The sequence below is a fragment of the Amphiura filiformis genome, chromosome 9, assembly GCF_039555335.1.
Source record: "Amphiura filiformis chromosome 9, Afil_fr2py, whole genome shotgun sequence".
NCBI classification, from domain to species: Eukaryota; Metazoa; Echinodermata; class Ophiuroidea; order Amphilepidida; family Amphiuridae; genus Amphiura; species Amphiura filiformis.
Genome location: NC_092636.1, coordinates 26,763,369 through 26,785,945, shown reverse-complemented (window position 1 = coordinate 26,785,945; position 22,577 = coordinate 26,763,369). Strand labels below are relative to the sequence as shown.

Sequence of the window (22,577 nt, the reverse complement as noted above, 5' to 3'; positions counted from 1 at the left end):
ATAACTAATATGAAACAATATATTACACACTGTTCACAAAGCTTCACAACCTTTCGTATCCAGGTTTAAGGCTAACTTATTACGGTAGATCGGATACAGGATATGAAGTGCTGAGACTTGCATGTAAATTGATATTGGATTCAATTTTGGGCGATTCGCAGCAAGTGATATTTAGTGTCTTTGGCGAGTTGAAAATTGCTCGCTAGAAATTGAGTTTGGGGGAGCGGTGGCGAGCGAGAGCGATCGCTTGCCTCAAACGGCAAGGCCTGTGGTGGGTACAGTCAACATTTAGAGTCACATTTTTGGAAGGTCATTTTGGGGTCATCTGAGGTCACTCAGGGTCATCTGAGGTCAAATTACTAAAAACTGTTGTATGGGCATGAAACTTGGTCACGGGTACAGTCAACATTTAGAGCCAAATTTTTGGTCACCCAGGGGTCATCTGAGGTCAAATTATTCAAAACTGTTGTATGTGCATGAAACAAATTTAATTTCAGGGTCATCCGAGGTCACCCATGGGTCATTGGAGGTCAAATTACTAAAAACTTGTATGGGTATGGAACTTGGTGGGTACAGTCAACATTTAGAGCCACATTTTTGGAAGGTCATTTTGGGGTCATCCAGGGGTCAGCTGAGGTCAAATTACAAAACTATTGTATGGGCATGAAATTTGGTGGGTACAGTCAACATTTAGAGTCACATTTTTGGTTTTTCATTTTGGGGTCACCATGGGTTGTTGCAGGTTCATTTACTTCAACACAAGTATCACGAAAGCAGGGGTCGCGAAAGAAGGCGAGACTCGTGGGTTGAGAACCGCCTTGAATTAATCAAGAAAATACAAAGTGTCAGAAACGTACGATTTAATTCCCTTTTCATGGAATCATGTTTTAGAACATTCCCAATTTGATTTGATGTTAATAAACTCCTCAAAAAAAAAACAGTTTGGAAACTTTCAAAAACTGCTGTATATCAGATATTTTTGAAATCTATCTGCATATTGTTTCATATCAGTGAAAACATTGTTCTTTCCTGTCAACAAGGACACCACATTTGTGACGATATTGAAAGACACAGAGGTCTCAAAGAAAATGTGCCAAATTAACCATTTTCTGTGCTCATCTCATTGCTTTGAATGAATGAAAAAATGAGTGGGTTAATACATCAATAAAAGAATGAATGAAAAGTTGTTTGCAGTAGGCCTATATCGTTTTGAATGAAAATGGCTAGGATGGGATTAAACAGTTCTTCATATTGGTCATTTGCAAAGAAAGTTCTAATCAACCATGGTTCGATTATCAGAAGGTTCAAGCTATATATGGTCAGCTTGAGGCTGGCATACATGTACCTCAGAATCAAGTTGCGACAACTTTTGGAGTTTCCCGCAGTATGATCTCCAAGCTAAAAGTAAAGTTTCGTCAGACTGGAGATGTCAAAGACAGACCCTAAAGTGGCCGCCCAAGAAAAACAACGGCTGCAGAAGACCGGTACATCAGGCTGTCAGCACTTCGAAATCGTAGACTAATGAAACAGTGTGATGTTCCTTACTCATGTTCATTGATGTACATATGGTGCAGACAATGGCAGATTTGGCACATTTTGTTTAAGACCTCTCTGTCTTTCAAAGACAGTTACTCAACCGTGGAATAAGTTATGGTCATTTTTGACAGCAAAGAACAATGTTTGTATTGATATGAAATAATATGGAAATAAATTACAAATATTTCTGATATATAGCCGTTTTGGAAAGTTTCCAAACTTTTTTTGAAGAGTTTAGATTGAAAACATTGACAAATCAATGTTGGAAAAAACATTGATATTTTTCAATATGTCTTGAAACATTGCTCGGGAAGTCTAGACCCTCCCTCGGGTCCATGGAGAACGACTGGTAATGTAGATTACATAGCATTAAAAATCAACCCAATACACCCTCCCTCGGGTCCATGGAGAACGACTGGTAATGTAGATTACATAGCATTAAAAATCAACCCAATACACTGAAATTTAGCGTTCAATATAGGAGGTGTGATTAGTGTAGTGGCATCAATTTGTGTAGAAAGAGGAATTGGTTTTGGGTGCTGTGAATTGGTTTTGGACGCTGTGTATTTAGAATCGGGGGTGAAGGACTATGGCATATTTTGATAGGCTATTATGTTATTATGTAGGCCTATCGTTCCATTATCCAGGCCGGACCGAACCGAGACTGTGGGACAGTCTAGGGAAGTCTTGCCATGAAATTGCTCACCGATGAGCTTCACATTTGAGACTGTTGCATTCAAAGTCTAGTCAGATTCGCGGAAGCTTGCTCGAGAAGTCTAGCCACGAATTTGCTCACCGATAAGCTTCACATTCGAGGCTAGAGACAGTCGCATTCGTGTAAAGCAATGAAAGTTCAGAAGTAAACACAGCCGATCACAACCAGCCATTGCATCAAAAATGTTGCTAAAATTACAGTTCAACAAAATTTTGGACTGTTCAAAATAGGCAATCTTTATTCAAAAGATCAGTTGTCTAATCTATACATGTATAACTTTCATCAAAATTTCAACATTAATGAACAGAATAAATGGTACAATTACCGAATAGGGTGCACCTTGCTAGACTTGAGTCCAGTCCTCGTTTATGGAGTTTAGGGTTGGGGTAGGGCAGTCTTGTATTAAATAAGACTAGTAGAGTTGCTCTCTATTCGTTAATCGCTGCGAATAAATAACCTCCGTTGCAAAAAATTGCAATGCTGACCGAAAAATGATAGCAACATACTCTAGCATCGAAAGCGTAACTATCGTGTGCAAATTCGAAGAGTTCTTGAGTAAGAAGTATGAAACCATCTAAAGCAATTTGCCAATCGCACAGTCAAAATTAGGTTCTACTTGCAAAGTGTGTGCTGTGTGTGCATACGCCTGTCAAATGCATGCTTTTAATTACCGCGTACATGTTGGCCTTTTCAAAAGCCTTCTGGCGCGTTGCTAGAAAAGTGTGAGAAACAAAAGTGCACATTACATCTGCAGGAGAACCTCATTGTCCTCATTTTAGTAGCAAGATGGCAGATACGTGCAAAGGGTGATATAGAAGTTCAGAGTAAAACACAGCTGATCAATGAGTATGACAGGCGATCACATCAAAAGTGTTGCTAAAATTACACTTCATGACTTCAACAAAATTTTGGACTGTTCAAAATTTGGCAATCTCAAAAGATTATACTCATCAAAGTAACTTTCATTCAAATTTCAATATTAACAGAATAAATCTGTTGCAATTCAGTGGCTTAGCCTCATAGGGGCATGGGGGGGGGGCACATGTCCCCCCAATCGATCTGAAATTTTTAAAAATCCCATAGGAAAATGGCTTGTGCCCCCCAATCAGACCTGGTGCCCCCCAATCATGGTCGGTGCCCCCCACAATATGATGACCCAATGCTACAGCACTGTCGCAATAGAAAGTATAAGCGCTGACCGGCTAAAAAACGATAGCAACATAAACATACTCTAGCTTTGAATGTGTTTAATGTTGTGGGCAAATTTGAAACTTAAATGCTGATTTCATACCTTCCTGCCGTTCTGACGACGATTTTGCTTCACTGCGCAGTTGCGCCGGAAACCCATCGGTGACCAGCAGCAACACGATATATCGATCACTCCCCTGCTTTGCCCAAGCGGCAGCATCGCTAGGAGTTCTCTTCAAGTCAACTCAGGAGCGGTGCCGCTGTGACGTATGAGAACATGATACGATTTTTGGCGATGCTGAGCGGCAACATCGGCTTTCATAGTCATGTCGCTGATCAGCGTGCCGCTCCGCTTGCAGAAAAGTGCAAGTGGTATGATGAAGCATCACACCGCTCAGCGGCAAGTGGCAGAAAGTATGAAACCAGCATTAGAGTTCTCGAGTAAGTCTGTCTGAATAGACGGAGTGGATAGTCATAAGAGTTAAGGAGGCCGGTCGACTGCATATCCGTCAGTACACGCTTTTCAATACGGAATAAATGCTAACCTCATCGTGACATCATCCAAGCAGCAAAGTTCATTTCCCATTGAAAAAGCGTGTATTGATGGATATGCAGTTTACCGTTCTGGAAGACAGCTTGCTGCAACGCAACCGTGACTCGCTTGGTGATGGTGATCCCAATGTTCATACATACGCGCTATATAATGGCGCGCGTGATTGGTCGAGAGCCGGGCATAAACAGCGTTTATGCCCGGTGGCCCGGATGTGCGATTGCAGTGGTAGGGAGAACGAACGAAATTCATGGTTTTTAATGATGTTTCAGATTGTTATTTTTTGTTAATATTTTGATGAAATAAGAATCGCAAAATGTTCTGGTATATATGAACGGGGGCGGCCCTCGGGCATAAACAACCGTTTAGTCATGAAAATATATGAATGAACCCCTAAATTATGTGATAATGCACTCATAGTTCGTGTAATTCACATACATGTACGCAAACTAAGAGTGCAATTCCGACCAGGGCTTGGATGTTTGTGACAGTTTCATTCATTTTTAAACAACAGGGATGTCCAGTGACTCTAGTCCTCATTTCTGGAATAAAGCACTGATAAAGCACCATCTCTGTAATGAAAGTTATTTATTTTGCCGAGAATAATTGGAAGAGAAGTGTGATTTTGCGGGCAATTTATCATGAAAAATTGTGTAGTTTCACAAGAATAATAATTTTAGCAATATCTTATTCATCTGCTACATGTTTACATTTAAGCTTCAAATGACCCAATGTCAATACATGTTAGAATGGCGCAGCTATAGGCTTGATGAATTCATCTGCGAGAGAAAATCCCAAACAATTTTTTTGGCATAACAAAAACGTTCTTGAATAAAATAAAATAATTAATTTTTAAAACTAGAAACAAATATCTAGGACCCATTTTTTTAAGTTTTGATCAAATTCACCAAAATTATTTAAAATGTGGGTAAAAATCAGGCTTTTTATAATTTGTTTTTGAAAATTTAGCATTTTCTGGCCATTTTTGAGCTAAGATTTAAAAAAATTGATCACATTTTGGCCGGACCAAAATCACATTTTGACCAAAAATTGCATTTTGATTGAAAATCACATTTTAACCCCAAAAGTCACATTTTTACATTTTGACCAAAAATCACATCTTAGAATCAAAATCATGTTCTGAAGACATAATAATGATAAATTTAGACGGATTCATGGATACCTTGGCATGATACCTCAATTTATCAGTCTCACTACAGTCCAATTTTATATGGAACTTGGGCCATAGCACGTGAAGTAGTTTTAATATTGAGCTTTAGTGAGCTCTGGTTGGGTTAGGGTAAAGCCAAGAATTTTCTGCTTTACAAATGCTAAATTCCGCTTTTCTCCGCTTTGTAATTTTAGCACATTTCTGACATAATAAAATTTCACAAGCATCTTACTTTTTAGTCGGGCGCACAAAGGATTGTGGGATACTCGAGCGTTGTACGGTAAATCTATGACGGATTTTACTTTATTTTGATGAATTTTGAAGACCCATTTCATTTAGTATTTTAGTTATTTCTTTTCAATTGTATTTTTTTTCTTTTTCTAGGTCATTTTTGCTTATTTTGTATATTTTTTTCTCAGAAATGGGTTTTCCGCGTTACCTCTGAATTCCGCGATTTTCGCGGAATTTCCGCAACACGGAGAATTCTTGGCTTTAGGTTGGGTAAGACTTCCCAATTACAAGTGCATTACTAAGACTTCAATTCCACATACACTGTTTGATTTTCGCAAACTATAGGGATACTTCTGGGATAGTCATCAGTTTCTACAGAAAATTGTTATAAAACATGAAAAGAAAATCCTCAATTCTTATGACCTTAAAAGGAGAACGTATCAACATGGGGTTTCAGTTTCTGAAAGCTCTCAATGTCCTCTTGAGAAACATGTAAAACCCATTTTCGACTAGGGTCAACATGTGATGGGACTCATTCCCCTTGATCATGTCACATAAGGTGTTGCTGTTTTTTTACTTGGCCTTATGGAGTGTTCATTTAAATCTTTGGGGGGGGGGGGCTGGGCACTGGAAATTTTCTGAGTCAAATTTTTGACCCCCCCCTTGAGAGAACCTGAAACTTTTTTGACCCCCCCTTCATAGACATGCACAATTTTTTGGCCCCCACGCTCATTTTAAAAGAAGTAAGGTTTCATGTATTTTCACTGTCACAGTGATGTACCACTTTTTGGCTTCTACCTTTAAAAGCATGTTTACATTGATACAGCTGCCACCAATAGAACAAGAAGATTTGCCCCTTCATTTTGCATACCACTTTGTCCAATTTTTTTTTTTTTTTTTTTCACAAAATGCAAAAAAACACAAACAAATGCAATGAGTGTAGTACCCCCTTTAAGCACTTCAGGCTTAGTCTTTCATAGGGCATTTATGTACACCAATGGCCATTACAATGGTGCAAAAAGAAGAAGTTACAAAAAAAATCAGGGCGTTGCTCATTGCTGTCGTGCAAATCACACATTATGGCTTTAAGGATTTAATTTTAAATCTGTAAGATTTAATTATAAATCTAATACTTGATCCCTAATCACAATCCCTTAGGGTTTATTTTAAATCCTTGAAATTTAGAGTGAAAGGTCGATTTTGGTGTTAAAACCGACTTTCATAGTTCTCAATTATGGTTAACTAGGCGGTTACCCGTATTTGGCGGTTCTCGGCTGTCGCGATTACCTGGCTGATGGTGACTGTACCCACCAAGTTTTATGCCCATAGGACAGTTTTTACTAATTTGACCTCAGATGACCCCTTGTGACCTCGAATTGACCTTCCAAAATTTGGCTCTAAATGTTGACTGTACCCACCACGCTTCATGCCCATACGACAGTTTTTAGTAATTTGACCTTGGATGACCCCAAAATGACCGTCCAAAAATTTGACTCTAAAAGTTGACTGTACCCACCAAGTTTCATGCCCATACGATAGTTTTTACTAATTTGACCTCGGATGACCCCTGGATGACTTCGGGTGATCTTGGCCCACTAACTGAAACAAACTTGTTCTGTCTGAGGTCCAGATGCACCCACCCACCAAGTTTGAGGAACGTGCAACCCCTAGTCTCCGAAAAAATAGGCGGAAAACAGTTTTTACTAATTTGACCTCAGATGACCCCTGGGTGACCTTGACCCACTAATCAATACAAACTTGTTCTGTCTTAGGTCAAGATGCACCTACCTACCAAGTTTCATGCCCATATGACAGTTTACTAATTTGACCCCTAGATGACCTCTGGTGACCTTGACCCACTAACCAATACAAACTTGTTCTGTCCCGGTCAAGACGCACCCACCCGTCAAGTTTGAGGAACGTATGCACCCCAGTCTCCGAGAAAAACAGTTTTTACTAATTTGACCCCTGGATGACCTTGGGTGACCTTGACCCACTAACCAATATAAACTTGTTCTTCCTCATACCAAGCTGCACCCACCCACCAAGTTTGAGGAACGTGCGACCCCCGGTCTCCGAGAAAATAGGCGGACAGACAGACAGACAGAGGCACAGAGTCACAGAAGCACAGAGTCACAGACTACCAGTATTATTATATAGATAGGCGGTTACCCGTACTTGGCGGTTCTCGGCTGTCGCGATTACCTGGCTGATGTTGACTGTACCCACCACATTTCATGCCCATATGACAGTTTTAGTAATTTGACCTTGGATGACCCCAAAATGACCTTCCAAAATTTGATTCTAAAAGTTGACTGTACCCACCAAGTTTCATGCGCATACGACATTTTTTACTAATTTGACCTCAGATGACCCCTGGGTGACCCCGGATGACCCCAAAATGACCTTCCAAAAATTTGACTATAAAAGTTGACTGTACCTACCGAGTTTCATGCCCATACGATAGTTTTTACTAATTTGACCTCAGATGACCCCTGGATGACCTCGGGTGATATTGGCCCACTAACTGAAACAAACTTGTTCTGTCTGAGGTCCAGATGCACCCACCCACCAAGTTTGAGGAACGTATGACCCCTAGTCTCCGAGAAAATAGGCGGAAAACAGTTTTTACTAATTTGACCTCAGATGACCTGGGTGACCTTGACCCACTAATCAATACAAACTTGTTCTGTCCTAGGTCAAGATGCACCTACCCACCAAGTTTCATGCCCATATGACAGTTTTACTAATTTGACCCCTAGATGACCTCTGGTGACCTTGACCCACAAACCAATACAAACTCGTTCTGTCCCGGGTCAAGACGCACCCACCCGTCAAGTTTGAGGAACGTGCGACCCTCAGTCTCCGAGAAGACCCCTGGATGACCTTGGGTGACCTTGACCCACTAACCAATATAAACTCGTTCTTCCTCATACCAAGCTGCACCCACCCACCAAGTTTGAGGAACGCATGCACCCCCAGTCTCCGAGAAAAGAGGCGGACAGACAGACAGACAAACAAACAGATGTACAAACAGACGTACAGATCTGGTGAATTATAGTAAGATGCACACAAATATTTTTATCAATATTGGTTTTAAAAATTTTGACTACCCCTTCCATAAGGAGTCAAACTTTTTTGGTCGATCCTTTTGAAGACCTGAAACTTTCTGCCCCCCCCCCTCCATTTTGCCCAGCCCCCCCACCAAAATATTTATGAACACTCCCTTATGTTGAGCCTCAGTGTTGAGCTATACATCAAATGATATAGAATTTTTTCACCTCACTTGATCATAGCAGGTTATTCGCCTGCATGCCTTAAGTACTTTTGGTTTCAATCATTATTCTTATGAGAGTTAACTGTGATCTACCATTTACAATTTACTCACAGTGAGATATGGAAGACAGGAAGATGGACAGCATAAATGAAATGAGATTGCAACTCGAGATACAGCGTAAGAGGTTGCAAGAGGAACAGAAGCAGTTGGAGCGGGACAAGCAAAAAAACAAGAAGATGAAAACAGAAGATTGCAGGAACAGCACAAAAGGTTAGTGGGATATTGCATGTGGGCAGGGTTAATGAATATTCTTTGATTAAAAAAAAAAAAAAAATCAGATTTTTTTATTTAAATCGATTTTTTTGAATTCCAAGACCTGCTATAATAAATAATAAATTCAAAAGAGACCAGTGGAATGCTAGACATATGCGCAATCCTATCACAGGGGGGTAAATAAGGATAATTTACTGGGTGGGCAATTTAATTTATTTTTGCCCTCAAATTAGGGAAAATAATTTACTGGGTGGGCAGCGGTAATTAATTGAATCCTGACGTTTGGATTTTTGTTAGTGTAGACCTGATTTTGCGTAGAATTTGGCTTTGATGTAAAAAGTGGACTTTACCCTCCCCTAAATGCATCTTAATGCCGATATTAGCATATTCATGCAGCAACTTGCAAGAAAAATTGTATATCGTATTATTTTTCACTTCGGACATACTAATTATCACTCGCTATTACTCCTATAGCCTAGGTAGGAAAAAAGCAGTAAAATTAGGATTATATTTCATTTGGTATTATAGGGAAATAATGTTGTGACTTTTACTGTACCGTATAACTTCTTGTCACAGACACCGATCACTCACAGATTAAAGAAATATAAATTTAATTATATCTGTTTTGGATGAGTGGCATTTTTTTTTTTAAATTATTTAATAAGAAATTATGAATATCTGTTGAAAACACGAACTAAAGTATTTTTACTAAAATATAAACTATTGCCAAAATAGTATTTGACCCGGTAATTACAAGTAATTTCAATGTTTCCCAGTCTTTCCCAGTTATTTTTGGTATCAGAGATGCCACTTTTCCTTCTTTTGCTTGAATTCCTTCTTTTATAAAGTCAAAATTTCTGCACTTTTAATTATCTTCAGCCCATTTGGGGGACTTTTTATCCAAATTTATACATTATTTCGGGTGTTAAGTTTTTCACAATGTTTCAGAGTGGACCTAAGTGGCATCATTAGCCGTGTTCAGACCTAGGGTATTTAACTCGAGTAAAGGGGTATTTACCTCGAGTAAAGTGCCCAGTCGGGGTAAGCTCGTGATAAATGTCGAGTTTGTGCCCGTCTGGACAGTAGTCGGGCAGCTTATCCCGACCTTAACCCGACTGATTTACCTCTGAAAAAGTCAGAGGTAAATCCTTAACCCGACCGAGCAGTCGAGGTTGATGCCTGTGTGGATCGCACTAGAGGTAACAGTCGAGGTAAACATCTGCAGATTTGACCTCACTGCAAATTAACCATCGGCGTTCAGTCAGTTCTTGCTCTAAACTACTTTACATGAATCAAGGCGTGCGTTTTTTTCTTCGCTGAAGAGTGTAGGCCTAATGACCCTGCAAATACATGTTATACAAAACTTTTTAATAGCATTTAAATGTCGGTTTATATAAAGATCATGAATACGTTTTTAAAACATTATATTTGGGCAAACATTTTGGTAAAATATGTTGTCAACAGTTAAATCAAATTCTTTTAGAATGTTTTGCATCACGTTTTCCATTTTCCATTGCAAATTTTACTCAAATGAAATTGGTTTACAATCGGACTGCATATTTACATTTAGAACCTCTCTTGCGCGCTACAGTGTACTTCCGGAAATTATCCCTGGGTACAAAATGGTCATGGTAAATTCACGTCAGCAGGTCGTGTTAAAAGGTCGGCGTAAGCTATGTATGGACAATCAGTCGAGTTAGCGAAAATATTTGTGGTATTTTATCACGGGTTGTAAAAAATTTAACTCGAGTAATAATTTGGGTCTGAACGTGCCTACTGGTATTTTCCACCCAAGCCGGTAAATGAATTTATTAGAATTAGGCAATATATGGGCAGCCCTGAATTATATTGACCTATTTGTTAACTATAGTTAAAATGTTTATTTCGCCAATTCTTATACTGGTATTAAAGTAAATAGGCCACAATGTTGCACAACTAATAAAAAGACCCATGTCAGATGTAGAATCACGGTCTAAAAGTGTAAAAGTAATGAACAAAAAATAACTTGTATTTTTTCAACATTTAAAGTTTAGATTGATTGCAGGAAATTATTTTCATAATTATAACGAGAATTATAAGTAGGCCTAAATAATAATATTTCCTATTCATGCATGCTCAAAGAATTGAAATGAGCAAATTATGTATCTGGAATAGGTTCCAAATATGTTCAAGTTTATTAAAATACAAATTCTTTCAGGTTTTGTGTGGAAATTGCTCAAAATAATACTAAGTTTTAGCTTCCTGTACCATTGTGTACTATGTGATATTTACTCCTACTATGAACTTGTAAACACGTTAAATAAATAAATCTGAAGAAAAGAGACATCACTTTCATTTATTCAACATCACTTTCAAAATGCAAGTTGATTTTAAGAGATGCACCACGGTACTAGTTTTATGATACCGTAATTATTTATATGGTGCCCAATTTTTTGTGGTCAAAATAATTTACTGGGTGGGCACTTTTGGTCAATGGGCAAGTTGAATTTACTGGGTGGGCAAAATAATTTACTGGGTGGGCAATTGCCCACCCAGTTAACATGTTATTGACCTCCCTGTCCTATCAGGTATTTACAAAAATTCAAAACATGTTTTTACATGTGAAAATTTTAAAGAAAAAATTTGGCAAAAATCGTGGGGGAAAACCTGTTGAATTCTGCACCTTGATGATGAATTTTTAGCAATACATGTAGATCAAGTGACATCTTAGAGGTAAGTTGTAGAAACATCAGGAATGAAGTAAAACAGTCAATTTAAGAAAGAAATTAACTTACATTGATCAAAAATGGTAAAATATGAAAACGTTGATTTAAATCAGTGATTAAAAAAAATCAAGTGATTTAAAGCAGTGATTTAAGGGCAGAGTAATGGGAGAGAACATGGACCTTTTCGAGCTTCATTATTTCTGAATTGTATGTCCAAAGTATATAAAACTATACATTTTTGAAAAGGAAATGAGTCAAGGAATCCCATGGTTACGTCAGATTTGTTCAAAATCTCAAGTTTTTGAAAAAATCACAAAAATTCACTTTTTACCCCAATTTTTTGTGACAACTTAGAAAAAAATCCGTTCGGAGTAAAAAAAATTCAGTTAGCTTTTCATGAAGAAGAGACATAAACTTAGGGAAGATTTTTTTATTTTTTTGAAATGTGTCTCTTTTTTCGAAATATTGATAAAAACATGTGAAAAAAAGCCATTTTGTCACTCTATTATGCTAAAAATTGCACATAATGGTGTATATTTTTGGTTAAAACAAATATTTTGAAAAATGAAAAACCTTCCCTAGACTTTGATGTACTCTAAAGAATAGTGCAAAAAGTTTACCCATTGCTTGCATATTTTTCGAGTTATCTTGTCACAAAAATCGCGCAATATTGTCAAAAGTGAACTCTGAGAAATCGACGTTTTAGTAAAAAAATGTCAAAATTATGCACAAAGCGTCCTTAAATTTTAAAACGGTAAGACTTTCACGCTTGTAAAAGCTGCACCTGGTGCATGGTCTAAATATGCGTCTTTTTGCACCAATGAATCTATAATCTCTGCTTTCATTGCGCCAAAATTCAAAATAATTAAAAAATCCAAGTGGCATTTTGACTGCAAATTTTTGTTTTGTTTACACCACATTTGCTGGCGTTAACAACATACCGAATGCGCCTTTGACTCGTTGGACATACGCCAAGAGTTGCGTCAGCGTCACTTGACGCGAATCGCTGCCAGTAATCACAATATTTCGCATTCGCGCATTTCTGCCTCATTATTTCCTGCCAATTTACTAAGCTGTCTGAGCCATGTGACTGTTTAGAGTTGAAAAGAGTGAAATAAATCAAGCAAAAATACGAATAAATATTAGCAAGTTGTATTTTATCAGTTTCAAGTGAAAGAATACATCTTAGTGTTGATAAATATCAAAAATCTCAAATTCGGTCGTAGGCGAATGTGTCTTCCATTACTCTGGCCTTAAATCAAACAACCCTGCATGTAGGCAATTCCAAACGTGCAAATTTCTTTTATGCAGCAGCCAACCATGTATTAATAGCACAAGGTGATTTATGGTAAACTATTTTTAAATGCATTTTCTGGTATTTACTTGTAGCCTTCATATTCATATAAACTGAGCTCAAAAAGAAACTTATATTTTTTACAACTTGTGACTCACAAGGTCATATCTTAAAATACTGTCAATCAAAATGAACCAAAATTACACACAGGATTACTTTAATACTCTACTCAAAACACATGTCAGTAACCAAGCAGTTATCCAACTGACACAACAGCAAAATGCACTGTCATGGGACAGCTTCCTGGACTTCCTCCACTTTCACAGCCCAACATTTGACACACAGCACAAAAAATCTGTGAGAATGCACACAATATCCTTGCACAGATGATAAAACGGTGCTGCTTTCTGCTTTTCATACACTTTTTTCATGAAACAGGGCTGGGCTGTGACTGTGGTCCAGGAAGCTGTTCCATATCAGTGCATTTTGCTGTTGTGTCAGTTGGATAACTGCTTGATTACTGACATGTGTTAAGAGTAGAGTATTGTAGTAAACCTGTGTGTAATTTTGATTCAATTTGATGGACAGGATTTTAAGATATGACCTTGTGAAAAATTATAAGTTTCTTTTTGAGCTCAGTTTACATAATTGTTTCCAAATTGTTACAATACAGAGCAGCTGCTTTGTTTTAATCTTTTACCAGTCAAGAATATATGCAAATTTATTCAAATGAGGATGTTTTGCTGACAATGAACACCATTTCCTCAGAAAATATTAAACTCAACATAAATTTTGGAAGGGTGTGTGGGCAAAATAGGGGCTTGATAAATTGAAATTTTTTTGGGTGGACTAAAAAAATTGGGACAAAATATAGGCTAAAAGCATTTGGAAAATTTTGAGCTAAAGAGGTACAATTGTCATGAGGTCAAAGAACTGGAGCATGATCAAAATGTGGGTCTTAACTCCATGAGAACTATTGGTCAAAAAGAAGTTTTCATTATCAATTGGACCAACCAGCAACATTGTTAGAATAATTTCACCACGCAGAAAAAAATTGGTGTGAATTATTTGCAATGCTCCATTCTGATTGGTGAAGATATCACATAATTGACCAATCAGAGGCAATGTTAGATCGGCAGGTAGTGCTCAGGGGTTAAGGAACTGCCTGGAGAGCCCAAAATGGGATAAATATTTTACAAAATGTAGATATCAGGAGGAAATGATTTCCAAACACACTGGACTATTCAATTTCACCCCCTATGGAAGCCGGTACCTTAATCTTTTACACAGGAGGTGTAAATTTCAAATGGGAGTTACCTGAATGCAAGGTGCTAGCTAACCACCTGTCCACCCGTCATTTTGGACAGTCAGTTCACTCCTGGGACAGGCAAAATTAATGACATATGCCAAATTCTAAAAATAATGTTTGAAAAAGTTCTGTGATCTCAAAACAAGACCAGACTAATAAATCAGGCTATATAGCAATAGCTATTTGAACTGACTGAACCCCTAGGGGGCGCACCATTAGATTTCCAGGGGGGGGGGCATGGGAGTTTTTGAAAAAAAAAAACTTCGCCCACTAGTGAGACGAAAAAAAAACTTCGGCCACTAGTGAGACGAAAAAAAAATTTTTGCCTCACCCCCACCCAACTTTGTATAAAAAATTAAAAGTATACATTAAAATTGAAAAATAAATACTTCTGCCTGACCCAAACTCCCATGCCCCCGAGAATCTAATGGTGCATCCCTAGAAGGATAGGGAATTTTGGTGTAAATGAAGGGCACTTGTCAAATCCTAGCTAACTGCCTAAATGAGTGACTCCATTTGAAATCTATGAAGTCATGTCTTCCATATGGGGTTGTATGGTTTTCAATTAGAATAGCATAACAACTAGGGTACACATGCCAAATTATTAGGTTCCCATTTACAAACCACTGTAAATGTGCCAAATTTTCACGTGATTGATTTTTTGCGCTTTGCCAATTTTTAACGGTTGCCCTTGTTTTTTTAATTCACAATTCTATAAAGTATCCTTTGTGATGTGCCCTTTTAATTTTTTGTTTACAATTAAAATCTATTTCATGAGATATTTTAGGGATTCCCCTCTCAGCAAATTGAATGGATAGCTGGGAATCCCCCCTTTTCAGTGTGTTGCACAATTGGGAAAGTCCCCTGAGAGTGTAGAGTGAAAGTGACATCATATGGGATTTCCCTCAGGAAGTGATGTCATGTGAAAGGTTAATGTTATAATTAAGACTTGGGCTTTTACATCATGTCTTGTGAAAATAGCAAAATGGCTATTAATATTTGGGATTTCCCGGTGTTTTTATATAAGAAAATGTAAACATAATTCTTCACAGTTTATAGTGTTGATCTGGGCTAGCTAATATGCTTACAGTCCAATTCCTTCAAAGAAAGGAAATTGCTAACTAGATATATTTTATGTAGTCAATGTACTACTCCCCTGCCTGCCATTGTTGTCGGAGAAGATCTAGAATATGTCAAAGAACGTACTGCTTGCAAGAAAGGAATATATATTCTTCTGTCGACTTGCTGAAGTCTGGTTTATGAAACAACACATCTGTCAATATATTAAAGTGGGGACAACTGCATCGCAGTCCTGCTTCCTGAAGATATTATGTGAAAGGCGGAAATAGCACCATTTTTGGCCCCCACATATATGTGGGGCTTAAATGTTATCATCCAAATGGTTGTTTGTTTCCTTGTTTGTTTGTTTTTTTCTTTGTATCTTTGTTTGTTTGTTTGTCTGGGCGGAAGCAAATTCATTATTCCACTCTGCAGCTCCAACGCAATGGCCGATCAACTTCATTATTATGTTTTCAGGGTTATTAGGAGTTAAGAAAACCTAATAATGATAATATTGATGGCTTATTTAAGATGATACCATAACATATCGGATTTGTCATACAAATATCGAACTCGCCGTTGGCTCGTCCGATATTTTTATGACTCATCCGATATGTTATGGTATCATGCTCAGCCATCCAATATTATATCAAACTTGGTACGGTGATAGTATATGGTGGCCTCATGTGCTGTATACTTTTGTGTCATGTTATTTGCATATTTATGAATATTATGAGCTCATTTACATATTTTGCCTTCATTTCCATTAATCCACTGCCAGCTTCAACGCAATCACCGATCAACTTCATACTGGGTATTGTGATAGTATATAGTGGCCTCATGTAGTTTTGTGGGGCCACTTTAATTACTTAACCGCGTAATTCTAGTTGTAGAAAGCAGCGCAAGGGGATAAGCGTTTGGAGAAAGCAGCGCAAGGGGATGAGCGTTTGGAGAAAGCAGCGCTTGGTGATAAGTGTTTGGAGAAAGCAACACCATTTTTGTGTGAGGATTTTATTCGCAAGGATATTTATCAATGCAAGTGTACAATGGACTTTGCTGATTTTCGCAGGACAAGTGAATAAGGATATATGCATCAGCTGTCCAGAACATTGCAAGAACTCTATGTTACCATCAAGAAGAAGAAGAATGCTGGCTAAGTACTGATTAGTTTAAAGAATAATTATATTTGATTATTATGTATGTTCATTTGGGGCCACCGCCCCTGCCCCCCCACTGGCTACGCCACTGATGGCATTACATCATGTATGAGTGATCTCTCTGACTGGATATAATATGTGGAAAATAATTGTTTGGTTAGTGTTAAAAGGGCTACATGAAAAGATAAATATTGGTTAATGGTTTTCATATTAGGATAACAAACTAATTTTTTCCCATTTTTTCAAATTAACTGTGAATGATCCTAGCACTTCAGAATAGGTCCAGTGGTTCTTCAAAGTTGCCGAAAACTTTTTAACAGATATCGGGCTAATATCAATATCGGGCTGATACAATATCCGATCTGATAATCGGTTGAGCCCTAGTTAGTGTAGATATTCCAAAAATCTGCAAATTTTGCAGCTACATGTAAATCAACCTTTGTTTTGTTCACAAAATAAAAATAATTTGATTAATTTCATGACAGACTGAAAAAAAAAAAAAAAAAATTATTATGTTTGGTTGCCCTCAGCGACCGACCAAAAAAATTAGAAATCTTGGGTCTGGTTTTTTTTTTTCTTATCACTTTTTTAGAAGAAACCTTAAATTTGGACAGTATCACTATCAAGGACATTTTTACTTGTTATTCACCCATTTTATTTATTAAATGCATATTTGATCAGTCCAAAAACGCACAATTTTTGTGTCAGTTCCTGCAGAACTGACACCTTTAGTACAGGTTTGACGATCACGTGACAATTCAAATCATCATATCGAAATATCACGTGCTCTGTAAAAATATCAATATCGATATCGATACTATTCGTCAATTCAGCCCCAAACCAAATCGCCCACATGCCAATTCGAACCCTGTATATTGATGTACAAAAAAAAAGTTGGCCAAATTTAACTATTTCGTGATTTTCTCCATAACCGTTGTTTTTACACCAAATCTGTATATTTAGATGAATTGATGTCTTGCATTCGGTCACAAACCAATTTGTTGTACTTTGTGCAATAACCCTCTATCTTTTAAACCAAATATCCAAAGAGTCGTATGCGATGTCGAACTTTTCCTCTGGTCATAAAGAACAAAACATGTCAGCGGCGTATCTGTACGTAGCCGCAGTTTGTGGCCCTCACAACACGGGCTTCCGGTCCTAGGAAATGGAATATTACTTATAAATCAGTAAACCAGTTTAAGTTACAAATAAAGAAAAGTCTAATAAAAAATTACATCTAATATTTAGGGATTATTTAATGACCTCACCCATCCCCCCCATCTCCACTCCAACTATCAATTTCTTGTGTGGACTGTGGAATATCTATATGAAATGTTATAAATATTTATATTGGAGTCTTTCTTTGCATGTTCTTCTCCTCTTTCTTTTTTCTTTTATTTGTTAACTTTGTGTAATTGTATGTTGTAACTTAAGGCAGTGTAAGGGGTGCTCGCTTCAGGCCTTTGGGCCTTTTGAGCATCTCCTCATTCAAATGTTGTGTCTTTTATATTTTGTATGTTGATTTGAATGAAAATAAAATGATGATGTATGATGATGATGATGATGATGTACATCATTTCCTACAGAGTTGTGAGATATGTCAAACTTTTCCCTTGGTCATAATGAACAAAAAAGGTCAGTGGTCGCATATCTGTAGGATCATTGGTTAATGAGATATAGGCCTAGTCACTTTTTTTTTTAATTTTGTGCACTTAACCCTCTATCTTTTTAACCAAATATCCTCGAGTCGTGCCATATGTCGAATTTTTCCTCTGGTCATAAGGGAAAAAAAAGTCAGTGGTCGCATATCTGTAGGATCATCGGTTAATGAGATATAGTCACTTTTTTGTACGCCAGTTGTGCACTTAACCCTCTTTTTTTTTTTACTTCTGGATATCGTTTGGAGTCAAATGATTTTTCATTTTAAAGCTTGTGATATATTTTCTAAACACGAAATAAAACAAAATTGACCGCTAGCCGACTTTACAGCTGTTTCGAGATGGACGGTCACATATATTTAAAACATATTAAATCGTTTATCCCTTTTGGTCAATATCGAATTGGTTTGTGGCTGACTTAGCTTGGGGCCAAATGCATGAATTGGCATATGGCCAAGTCAACTGTGGACGAATTGATTTGGCGAATCGATCTGCTTCCATGCTGACCAGGAAGTGCCGAAAAATTACGTACTTTTACAAGGCAAAAAGCAACTTTTCTAGGCATTGTTGACGGTGACATCCCGCTATCTCTAAGGTCCGCTATCTCTAAGGTTCGCTATCTCTAAGGTTCGTTATCACTAACGTGTAAAGTCTATGGAGATCAGAATCCCGCTATCTCTAATAGAGAAAAGGGTTCGCTATACCTAAAAAAAGGTCCGCTACTTCTAAGGTTCGATATCACTAATTTAGAATCGGGTTCGCTAGTTCTAAGGTTCGATATCACTAATTATAAATAAGGTTCGCTATCACTAATTTAAAATAAGGTTCGCTATCACTAATTTTGAATAAGGTCCGCTATCACTAATTTATTGAAGGTTCGCTATCTCTAAGGTTCGTTATCACTAATTCCAATAAAGGTCCGCTATACCTAAGGTTCGCTATCACTAATTTTGTTTCAGGTTCGCTATCCCTAATTAATTAAGGTTCGCTATCTCTAAGGTTCAAGTTATCACTAATTTCGATTAAGGTTCGCTATACCTAAGGTTCGTTATCACTAATCTTAAATAAGGTCCACTATCTCTAATTTTAAATAAGGTCCGCTATCTCTAATTTCAAATAAGGTCCGCTATCTCTAATTTTAAATAAGGACCGCTATAGAGAACCTTATTTGAAATTAGAGATAGCGGACCTTATTTAAAATTAGAGATAGCGAACCTTATTTAAAATTAGAGATAGCGAACCTTATTTGAAATTAGTGATAGCGAACTTTAGAGATAGCGAACCTTAGAGATAGCGAACCTTAGAGATAGCGGACCTTATTTAAAATTAGAGATAGCGAACCTTAGGGATACCGGGATTGTTAAAATTAGAGATAGCGGACCTTATTTTAAATTAGTGATAGCGAACCTTAGAGATAGCGAACCTTCAATAAATTAGTGATAGCGGACCTTATTTAAAATTAGAGATAGCGAACCTTATTTAAAATTAGTGATATCGAACCTTAGAAATACCGAACCTTTTTCAAAATTAGTGATATCGAACCTTAGGTATAGCGAACCTTTTTCGTAATTAGTGATAACGAACCTTAGAGATAGCGAACCTTAGAGATAGCGAACCTTAGAGATAGCGAACCGTAACCTTGTTGACATGGTGCCTTCGCCCAAAAAGGTTTCCTACTATAAAGACCTAACTTTTGAGATGGTTTGTATGTTTGAAGGTGCAAAATTAACAATAAGCTTAAAATCATGGCCCGGTTTATCACTTGAGTTTTGCAAGTCATCAGACACTTATCTCTGTCTTGATAATATCGACATAAGTCTTGATAGTAATACGCTGTTTTACTTAGCCTATATCTGGTGGCAGCAGCATTTTCTGATAATACACGGGGAACTGACGGTGTCCACATCTTTTTTTTTTTCTTTCTTTCTTTTTCAGTTTTTTTTTTTTATCAGTAGGCCTACTTAGAGCTGGTGGGGGAGAGAAAGCATTAAAATACATTCAGGAAAAAATACAACTCGAACCAAAGATGAAGGCTCCATTTCAAAATCAAAATTACAAAAAAAAACACACCAGACAATGAGCAGGTTCATAGACCCACAGAAGGAAGATGACAAAACAGAGTCCTGACCCTATCCGAATCCTATTTTGACCTTTACACAAATAAACCACCAGCCCCTTCTTCATCACATACAATAATTTTATAAAAACATAGCAGCATGTTTTTGTATTGCGCTGGTATAGGAGTTGCAAGGGCCTGATACTTTGCTGATATCGAATGATGAAATTCGCCATCTTCCTCCTGTGAAAAAATTTGAAGAATAGAAGGCTGACGTTGCGCCAAGTGTATAATTAGGCCTATTTAATGATAAAATGAACTACCACTAAATGTTGTCAGTGCTGCAGTCCTTAACCCGACCGGAGCAGTCGAGGTTGATGCCTGTGTGGATCGCACTAGAGGTAACAGTCGAGGTAAACATCTGCAGATTTGACCTCACTGCAAATTAACCATCGGCGTTCAGTCAGTTCTTGCTCTAAACTACTTTACATGAATCAAGGCGTGCGTTTTTTTTTTTTTTTGAAGAGTGTAGGCCTAATGACCCTGCAAATACATGTTATACAAAACTTTTTAATAGCATTTAAATGTCGGTTTATATAAAGATCATGAATACGCTTTTTAAAACATTATATTTGGGCAAACATTTTGGTAAAATATGTTGTCAACAGTTAAATCAAATTCTTTTAGAATGTTTTGCATCACGCTTTTCCATTTTCCATTGCAAATTTTACTCAAATGAAATTGGTTTACAATCGGACTGCATATTTACATTTAGAACTCTGCGCTACAGTGTACTTCCGAAATTATCCCTGGGTACAAAATGGTCATGGTAAATTCACGTCAGCAGGTCGTGTTAAAAGGTCGGCGTGTAAGCTATGTATGGACAATCAGTCGAGTTAGCGAAAATATTTGTGGTATTTTATCACGGGTTGTAAAAAATTTAACTCGAGTAATAATTTGGGTCTGAACGTGCCTACTGGTATTTTCCACCCAAGCCGGTAAATGAATTTATTAGAATTAGGCAATATATGGGCAGCCCTGAATTATATTGACCTATTTGTTAACTATAGTTAAAATGTTTATTTCGCCAATTCTTATACTGGTATTAAAGTAAATAGGCCACAATGTTGCACAACTAATAAAAGACCCATGTCAGATGTAGAATCACGGTCGAAAAGTGTAAAAGTAATGAACAAAAATAACTTGTATTTTTTCAACATTTAAAGTTTAGATTGATTGCAGGAAATTATTTTCATAATTATAACGAGAATTATAAGTAGGCCTAAATAATAATATTTCCTATTCATGCATGCTCAAAGAATTGAAATGAGCAAATTATGTATCTGGAATAGGTTCCAAATATGTTCAAGTTTATTAAAACTTCTCTTTAACATTACATTAAAATAATAGTTACATTGTAAATTGGAACTGACACCAATTTTTTTCAGGAATACTTGTTTACCGTAAAATGATCAACATTTGTCAATACTAGCCTTTTCAAAATGGAGGAAAAATGGAGGAAATGCCCAAGAAAAAGAAAAAGGATCGCCACACCGACCCTCCAAATTTTTGTCTTGGAAGGGCAAGCAAACAATTTTTGAAAGCGGTCGAACGCTTTTGAAAAGTCTAGTAAAACAGCATCGACTTGCTTTTTTTTTTTTTTCAAAAGATTTTGCAATGACACTGATTGTAGTGACAAGTTGAGTGTCACAGCCCCTTCTTTTTCTAAAGCCATGTTGGGCTTCAGCAAGAATATTGTGTTGGTCCAAGTGAGATGTGTTCCAAAATCTTACAGCATATTGAGGTCAATGCAATTGGTCTGTATTTTACTAGGTGAATTTTTGTTACCTTTTTTAAAAATTGGAGTGATGTGCGACATGAGCCAATCAGTAGGGAGTTGGCCTGTGTCCAAGCTCTGGTTGAAAATGGCTGCCAGAATGGGAGCTAATTGCTCGATGCACTCTTTCAGTATTCTAGCAGGAATTTTATCAGGTCCTGGGGACTTGTTTGGTTGCAGGTCTGTGAGAAGCTTTTTCACGCCCTCTGGCATGAATGTAATGGGTGGCATCTCATCAGGGTATGGCATCCCAGCTTCAGTTGGGATGTTTGTAGTGTCCTCCTGTGTGTAAACTGACTTGAAGTAATATCATTTAAGATTTCTGCCTTGTCCTGACTGTTGTCAGTTGTAGTGTTCCCATAAGAGGTGGGATGCCTCCATTGTCAATTCTTTTAGATTTTACAATTTTCCAGAATTGTTTGGAGTTTGGTGCATGTTATCAGACATATTGTTGTTTATGTAATCCCCTTGAGCATGTCTGAGTTGTTTCTTAGTTTGTTCTGTATGTTTTAAAAGCAGTTTCATCTTCTTCTAAGTTTGATTTCTTTTGTTTATGGTCGT

At 37.3% G+C, this 22,577-nt stretch overlaps 1 protein-coding gene across 2 annotated transcripts in view; it reads left to right on the top strand.

The window, feature by feature from the left end:
* The window catches only part of LOC140160810 (uncharacterized), a 64,914-nt gene that overhangs the window by 4,504 nt on the left and 37,833 nt on the right, over nucleotides 1–22,577 (top strand). For both annotated transcript variants that reach the window (XM_072184120.1, XM_072184119.1), the window contains exon 2: nucleotides 8,782–8,938. The gene's annotated coding sequence lies outside the window, so the exon portion shown is untranslated. The remainder of the gene's footprint in view (nucleotides 1–8,781; nucleotides 8,939–22,577) is intronic.